The sequence below is a fragment of the Protomyctophum parallelum genome, assembly GCF_964188405.1.
Source record: "Protomyctophum parallelum genome assembly, chromosome: 8".
Classification (NCBI taxonomy): Eukaryota; Metazoa; Chordata; class Actinopteri; order Myctophiformes; family Myctophidae; genus Protomyctophum; species Protomyctophum parallelum.
This window is the reverse complement of record NC_139703.1, coordinates 40984778-40993100: the sequence shown is the minus strand read 5'-3', so window position 1 is coordinate 40993100 and position 8323 is coordinate 40984778. Positions and strand designations below refer to the sequence as shown.

The 8323-nt window shown below is 43.1% G+C and overlaps 1 long non-coding RNA gene across 1 annotated transcript in view; it reads left to right on the top strand.

Moving 5' to 3' along the window:
• LOC310863116 overlaps positions 1 to 8323 on the top strand; it is a 367874-nt gene that overhangs the window by 96411 nt on the left and 263140 nt on the right. The window lies entirely within an intron of this gene.

The window sequence follows — 8323 nt, the reverse complement described above, 5'->3', positions numbered from 1 at the left end:
TGAAAAACCTTACGTTTCTATGTTGGTCGTTAACACTTTACAATAACGACCTGTTATAAAGCATTTATAAACATTTATAAGCAGACTGTTTGTTGACCTCCGTAAATGTTTACCTAAACATTTATAACTATGTGAATAGTTTACTACTTACTAATACCTTACTAATAACGTATACATTATGTTTAAACATAGTTATGTTTAGGTAAACATTTACGGACGTCAACAATGATTGTTCATGATTATTACTCATCTACAAACATCTATACATGTTTATAAATGCTATACTGTATGAATAGCAGTACAGTATTAACACACAGACAGAGGAATACTGTATGAATAGCAGTACAGTATTCACTCTCAGACAGAGGAATACTGTATGAATAGCAGTACAGTATTCACTCAGACAGAGGAATACTGTATGAATAGCAGTACAGTATTCACTCTCAGACAGAGGAATACTGTATGAATAGCAGTACAGTATTCACTCTCAGACAGAGGAATACTGTATGAATAGCAGTACAGTATTCACTCTCAGACAGAGGAATACTGTATGAATAGCAGTACAGTATTCACTCAGACAGAGGAATACTGTATGAATAGCAGTACAGTATTCACTCTCAGACAGAGGAATACTGTATGAATAGCAGTACAGTATTCACTCAGACAGAGGAATACTGTATGAATAGCAGTACAGTATTCACTCTCAGACAGAGGAATACTGTATGAATAGCAGTACAGTATTCACTCGGACAGAGGAATACTGTATGAATAGCAGTACAGTATTCACTCTCAGACAGAGGAATACTGTATGAATAGCAGTACAGTATTCACTCAGACAGAGGAATACTGTATGAATAGCAGTACAGTATTCACTCTCAGACAGAGGAATACTGTAAGAATAGCAGTACAGTAATAATAATAATTGTGCACATAATTATGCAATTGTTAAATGTCATTGTGGAATTTCGTCGCTGTCGGGCACACCACACCTTGTATGCCCATATTTCAACTCTTACCAGCAGTAACAGTCTCTTTCCTACAGTAACGGTCTCTTACCTACAGTAACGGTCTCTTACCTAAAGTAACAGTCTCTTACCTACAGTAACAGTCTCTTACCTACAGTAACAGTCTCTTACCTACAGTAACAGTCTCTTACCTACAGTAACAGTCTCTTTCCTACAGTAACATTGTCTTACCTACAGTAACGGTCTCTTACCTACAGTAACAATCTCTTACCTACAGTAACAGTCTCTTACCTACAGTAACAGTCGACGCAATTCGAAAAGTAGAAAAAAAATAGCTTGCTGTGAACTTGTGTATAGATTGTCAATTTCTTTGCTACTTTTCGAACGTTCTCTCGAGTCTCTTGAGTTGTGTTAATATTTAGCGAATGAAAAGGTGTTTGCACATTGGTTTAGTTTGTTTTGGCCGAATTTCGGAGGACGTTAAAAAAAACAAGAAGTGACACTGCCAGCGACTATTTCGTCCGTATAAAGATTTTCTTCCGGACCGGGATCGATTTTATCCGTTTTCCGCAGCTGTCTAGTGTCTAGTGGGGTGATGGTGACAGGCTGACAGCTATAGTGATAGTTACTACTGTCTAGTGGGGTGATGGTGACAGGCTGACAGCTATAGTGATAGTTACTACTGTCTAGTGGGGTGATGGTGACAGGCTGACAGCTATGGTGATAGTTACTACTGTCTAGTGTCTAGTGGGGTGATGGTGACAGGCTGACAGCTATAGTGATAGTTACTACTGTCTAGTGTCTAGTGGGGTGATGGTGACAGGCTGACAGCTATAGTGATAGTTACTACTGTCTAGTGTCTAGTGGGGTGATGGTGACAGGCTGACAGCTATAGTGATAGTTACTACTGTCTAGTGTCTAGTGGGGTGATGGTGACAGGCTGAAAGCTATAGTGATAGTTACTACTGTCTAGAGGGGTGATGGTGACAGGCTGACAGCTATAGTGATAGTTACTACTGTCTAATGGGGTGATGGTGACAGGCTGACAGCTATAGTGATAGTTACTACTGTCTAATGGGGTGATGGTGACAGGCTGACAGCTATAGTGATAGTTACTACTGTCTAATGGGGTGATGGTGACAGGCTGACAGCTATAGTGATAGTTACTACTGTCTAGTGTCTAGTGGGGTGATGGTGACAGGCTGACAGCTATTGTGATAGTTACTACTGTCTAATGGGGTGATGGTGACAGGCTGACAGCTATAGTGATAGTTACTACTGTCTAGTGTCTAGTGGGGTGATGGTGACAGGCTGACAGCTATAGTGATAGTTACTACTGTCTAGTGTCTAGTGGGGTGATGGTGACAGGCTGACAGCTATAGTGATAGTTATACTACTGTCTAGTGTCTAGTGGGGTGATGGTGACAGGCTGACAGCTATAGTGATAGTCACTACAGAGAAATGACACACCAGTGTGCAACCACCTTAGATGCATAACGACTACATTATTGGATACATTTGAACTCGGGTTTGTTTATTTTTTGTTTTTGGGCATACAGAGTTTCCTCTGTTGTGTTTGTGGGTGAGGTGTAGCCTATACTCTGTTGTGTTTGTGGGTGAGGTGTAGCCTATACTCTGTTGTGTTTGTGGGTGAGGTGTAGCCTATACTCTGTTGTGTTTGTGGGTGAGGTGTAGCCTATACTTGTACAAGATGTTGTTCCCTTAATTATTCCAAGAGCTAAAGCTGTTCTGATTCTGAAGCAGTGCTGCAAAGACCAACAATAAACTGTCCTAATACTCACAAAAAGAGCTTCATGCATGCGTGCGTGCGTGCGTGTGTGCGTGCGTGCGTGTGTGCGTGCATGCGTGCGTGTGTGTGTGTGTGTGTAAAAATATTTAGGTCGAGTCGATTCTACTCTATGGCTCCGAGACATGGACACTTTCAAAGAAATAAGAGAAACGGTTGGATAGCACTTACACCCGCCTTCTAATGAGAGCTCAAAATCTCTCTTGGCCACCCATCGCCTTCTCTTAATAATATATACGGCAACCTTCCCTGTGTTTCTTCACTAGTCTATTTCCTTTTCTGCTAAGCAACAAGCTATATAGGCTTAGGTGATTTCTATTTATATTAGGATAAATCTGCGCGACTGTAAAGACTAAACGGAAGTGGCGAGGAGGCTCCACTTCTGCTTTATATTTTACTCGTGATCAGAGCTTCCGTTGCTCCAGACTGTATGACGGAAGCATTTATATTTTACTCATGATCAGAGCTTCCGTTGCTCCAGACTGTATGACGGAAGCGTTTATATTTTACTCATGATCAGAGCTTCCGTTGCTCCAGACTGTATGACGGAAGCGTTTATATTTTACTCATGATCAGAGCTTCCGTTGCTCCAGACTGTATGACGGAAGCATTTATATTTTACTCATGATCGGAGCTTCCGTTGCTCCAGACTGTATGACGGAAGCGTTTATATTTTACTCATGATCAGAGCTTCCGTTGCTCCAGACTGTACGACGGAAGCATTTATATTTTAATCATGGTCGGAGCTTCCGTTGCTCCAGACTGTACGACGGAAGCGTTTATATTTTACTCATGATCAGAGCTTCCGTTGCTCCAGACTGTACGACGGAGGCGTTTATATTTTACTCATGATCAGAGCTTCCGTTGCTCCAGACTGTACGACGGAAGCGTTTATATTTTACTCATGATCGGAGCTTCCGTTGCTCCAGACTGTATGACGGAAGCGTTTATATTTTAATCATGGTCGGAGCTTCCGTTGCTCCAGACTGTACAACGGAAGCGTTTATATTTTACTCATGATCGGAGCTTCCGTTGCTCCAGACTGTATGACGGAAGCATTTATATTTTACTCATGATCATGATTTGAAGAGGCGTTCAGATGAGGCTGGGACAACAGGATTTGAGCCAGCAGCAGCAAGGGCTGCAGTCCTCCAGTTACTCCAAAGAGAAGATGCTAAGCCGATGTATGGCTCAACTGTGTCAAGAGCAGAACGAGGCAGCCAGCGAAGAAGTCAAGCCTCAGATGCAATCACAATTGAGAAAGTAAAAGCAGCAGCGCGATTGGCTTCAAAGAAGGTTGAAATATTCAGGGAAGAAGACATTTCAGTAAATTGGAGAAACTGAGAGACGTGGAAGGTTTAGAAGCTGAATATATAACACTTATGTTGAAGAGGAATTGAAGCTGAATACCCAAAGAAGGGGTGTGGAACCAGCAAATATCCAGCCTCCAAGTCAGCCTGTGATTCAACGGAGTAGCACTCCATGTGATCAAGGCCCTCACAGTACGCCAATCCTTCCTTCCACTGAGAACAAACGAGACGACAATACATGAAGTCTCACTGCATGGTTCAAGCGTTGCAAGAGTCCCTGACGCTGAATGAACTTCCACCACCAGAGCCAGTCAATTTGAAGCTATCAACCATGACTGACAGGGGGTTCAGTTGTGAATTGTCACAAAGTGAGTGGTCTAAAAGTAAGAGGCTATACTTCTCAAAGGAGAGCATTGACTTGCCACCGGCATATACTCGAGAATACATCCCAATGGAGGAAAACGGTATTCCCACTATAGAGAAACAGCGAAGCGCTGGACTCGCCTTCTCAGTATGTCTGAGGAGATGCCTGATCTATAATGGACTGTCCTGTAAGGACTCCTAATTGGCTATGATTGTGCAAGAGCACTGAAACCAAGAAGAATACAATACAAGAATACAAACAAAGGGGAACAAAAGGTATTATTTTTTTGGTTGGTCAAATTAAGGTCAATATACAATTTATGTGACACTGTATTTTGGGGGCAGTGTAGCTGTCCCAGCAATGGGTATTTTGTAATATTCTATTTTATTGCTTATACCTTTCTGAAAATGTATAATATGTGAACATTATATGTATGTTTATTTGGGTACATATTGTATTTGTATGCTGTGTAATTGGTGCCTGGTCCTTTATTGCTGTTCATTATGACCTGGTGAGGGCATGCAGGAGCAGAGCAGTGTTGTTTTTGGCAGCAAATTTCTATTTTAGTTTTAGCATAGTCTCTTGAATAGTTTTCACTTAGTTTTAGTCACATTTTAGTCGCCTGGAATGTTCTAGTGTTTAGTCTAGTTTTAGTCGACTAAATGTCATATGATTTTAGTCGACTAAATCTACAGTTGATTTAGTCGACTACAATGTGTTTTGACAGGCCTTGATGTTGTTGTAATGACATATTTTACACTTTGGTTGCATGCTGAAAATAGCAGATATACATTCTCCGTTGTGAGATTGTATATCTTCTATTTTCAGCATGCAACCCAGCATAAAACTGGATCTCTTGTCCACTATAGTCCCTTCCTAACATTTTAGTCTAGTTTTTATTTGTTGACGAAATTGTCAGTGTATTTAGTCTTAGTTTTAGTCATCATAGATTCGTTTTTATTTAGTTTTAGTCAGTGAAAAAGGTAGTCGACGATCATTTTTCGTCTTAGTTTTAGTCGACGAAAACAACACTGGAGCAGAGCCCTGTGGTTAGAGTGAGGCAGCATTGATTGCACCTGTGTGAGCTGAACTCAGTCAGAACAAGCTGAGTTTCAGACAGTGGTGCAAGGAGCTCTTTTCCTACGTCTAAAAAGAGTGTCCTTAAATAAAGAATATAAGAAGATAACGTAGCTCTCCTAAAATAATCTGCAGAAGGCGCTTTGTTTGTAAACAGTGTTGTCATTATGTCGATCGCTTTTAATTGTTTGTGTACATCTCATTGTGTTTGTTTACATATATAATAAGGACATCATGATTGACTGACTTGACAGTGACATCATGATTGAATTAACAAGGACAGTCATATTTCATGTTTAATTCATTGTGTTTAAAAGGATATTTGTTATGTTTTGTGTTGCAGTTTTTCCACGTTGTCTTGGGGAAATAAACAACCTTGAGATATCAGTTGGGGCGTTTGTTATTCTGCTGGATAGGAGCGGTTATTTATAAAGACTATATTTAATATACGTTGATCATTGGTGGTCGTTCAGTTACCCCCCCCCCCCCCCCCATCCCTATCCGGGGATGGAGGGGGGGGGACGTCACATGCAATTTTTGCAAAGAAGAATCCATTGGATGAGAGAGACACTGCACACACACACACACACACACGTCAGAGAGAGAGAGAGAGAGAGAGAGAGGATGCGGTGACCGAGAGGATCGCTTCTTCTACAGTCTCCACACACACACACAGGCCCTGTCCACACCATAGCCGAAAAAGATTTTGCGCAGCCGACAGTTTCGGTTGTCGGCTGCCGACACTTTGACTTCTTCCGGGGCTTTGGGCGGTCCCGAGAGGAGACGCACACGGAAGCCTATTTATGGCCTGTAGTCCTCTATTTTTGGTTGGCGAAGTGGGCGTGAGAGTGACAATTGAGTGACAAGATGTTGACACAGACAAAGGCGCATTCTAGTGTAGACTATATGGTGCGCCGACGACTTGCGCGACGGCCAGCTTACATCTGACGCTCTCCTCCGCGTCAGATGTAAACTGCCGACAAGCATAAAAATGAAGTGTGTCACCCGGCGGTGAGAAGGAGAAGGAGATTTTTGATGATTTAAATATTTATTAACAGTTTGCAGAATTACAATACATTTCAAGCACAAACTCAATACAAAGACTTAACTGTGAGTGGACAACGCAATTAAGCATTACACTTGTTTACAACAGGGTCCACATTAATTGTTCAATTCATCAAAACATTAAAGACGTACAAATAGACACTTCTATATAGTTAAAGAACAGAACAGGAATTCATCATAAAACAGTGTTCCCTGACCGGGAATCGAACCTGGGCCACGGTGGTGAGAGCGCCAAACCCTAAACACTAGACCACCACGGAGAAGGATTATGATGATGATGATGAGAAGGGCTGTGGAGGCTGAAGAGAACGGGCCAGGGGTGATCTGAAGCAAACATGAGAACCACTGCTTTACATTTCTTCAGACGATTTTTCAATGTTTTGTTAACAATTTGACAGAATGTTACTTCGAGGTGCCCACTGCCCAGATATCTCCCTGTATCCCGCGACATGGCTTCACAATTCCCTCCCAGGGGGGGGCGTTTGACTCGTGAAAGAAGAAAACTACAAGTGAATAACCGCCCAGTGGATGGGCTGCAGGCTGCATCTGTTCCATTGGCTATAGTGCCTATCACTGCCGGGTGACACACTTCATTTTTATGCTTGTCGGCAGCTTACATCTGCCGCGGAGGAGAGCGTCAGCTGTAGGCTGGCCGTCGCGCAAGTCCTCGGCGTGGAGCATTTTCTCCATCCACCAGCTGTCTAAAAACCCGGTTTTTCGGCTGCCGACAGCCGAGACTGTCGGCAGCGCAAAACGGGTTTCCGCTCCTGTGTGGCAGTAGCCTACCCACAGGGATTGAAGGATGAACGCACGCGCACGGCCACGCTACGGGTTCTTCAGACTGTAGTAGCCTATCGGCTGCTATAGAGGCTAGCAGATCTGATCAAATCCATACATATTATAGGCTATCTATACGTTCATTCCGCGCACGGTCGGTACGTCACGTGCACCCTGCACGCACGCTGCACGCACACACTCCCCGCGGCCTGAGGATCATGGATTAACAACGCGTTGTTTTGTTTTTTTGCAGGAGGCAGCGTGCGTGTTTCTCCTCCTGCGTGCGCGACATTAGTGCGTGTTTTGCATCGCATGCATGGTGTCGCTGACTGTCTGACTGCCATCCATCCAGCTGATGGCTGCAGGCTGACACACACACTCACACACGCACACACACGCGCTGCGTGTGAACGGATTTCCTGCTCGGAAGGCTTTTCATTATTATCCTTTTAATTGTTATATGAAGGCTTTGATTATCATTTTGTTTTCTTATTTCTGAACCTGTTTTTGCGTTCATCTTTTTTTTTTACCCTGATCACCGCTGCTCTCTCTCTCTCTCTCTGTCTCTCTGTCTCTCTCTCTCTCTCTCTCTCTCTCTCTCTCTCTCTCTCTCTCTCTCTCTCTCTCTCTCTCTCTCTCTCTTCCCCCTGGTTTGATGATATTCCGTTTGATATTCATGAGGCATAGAGCTAATAGCCTCCACACACACACACACACACACACACACACACACACACACACACACACACACATGGAAGGATGTGATGGCTTAAGGACGCAGACCTCACCTCAGTCCAGCATGTAGCCTACAACTGGACATGAACGCCGCGGTGAATGGAGTGGACGGACGGACGGCTAAATAGTCTTCGTCAGCGACAACAATAATAATTAATAAAGGTAAGAAGGGGTTGAATTTGGGTAGCAGAGCAAATAGCCTGTATACATAAATACATAAGTC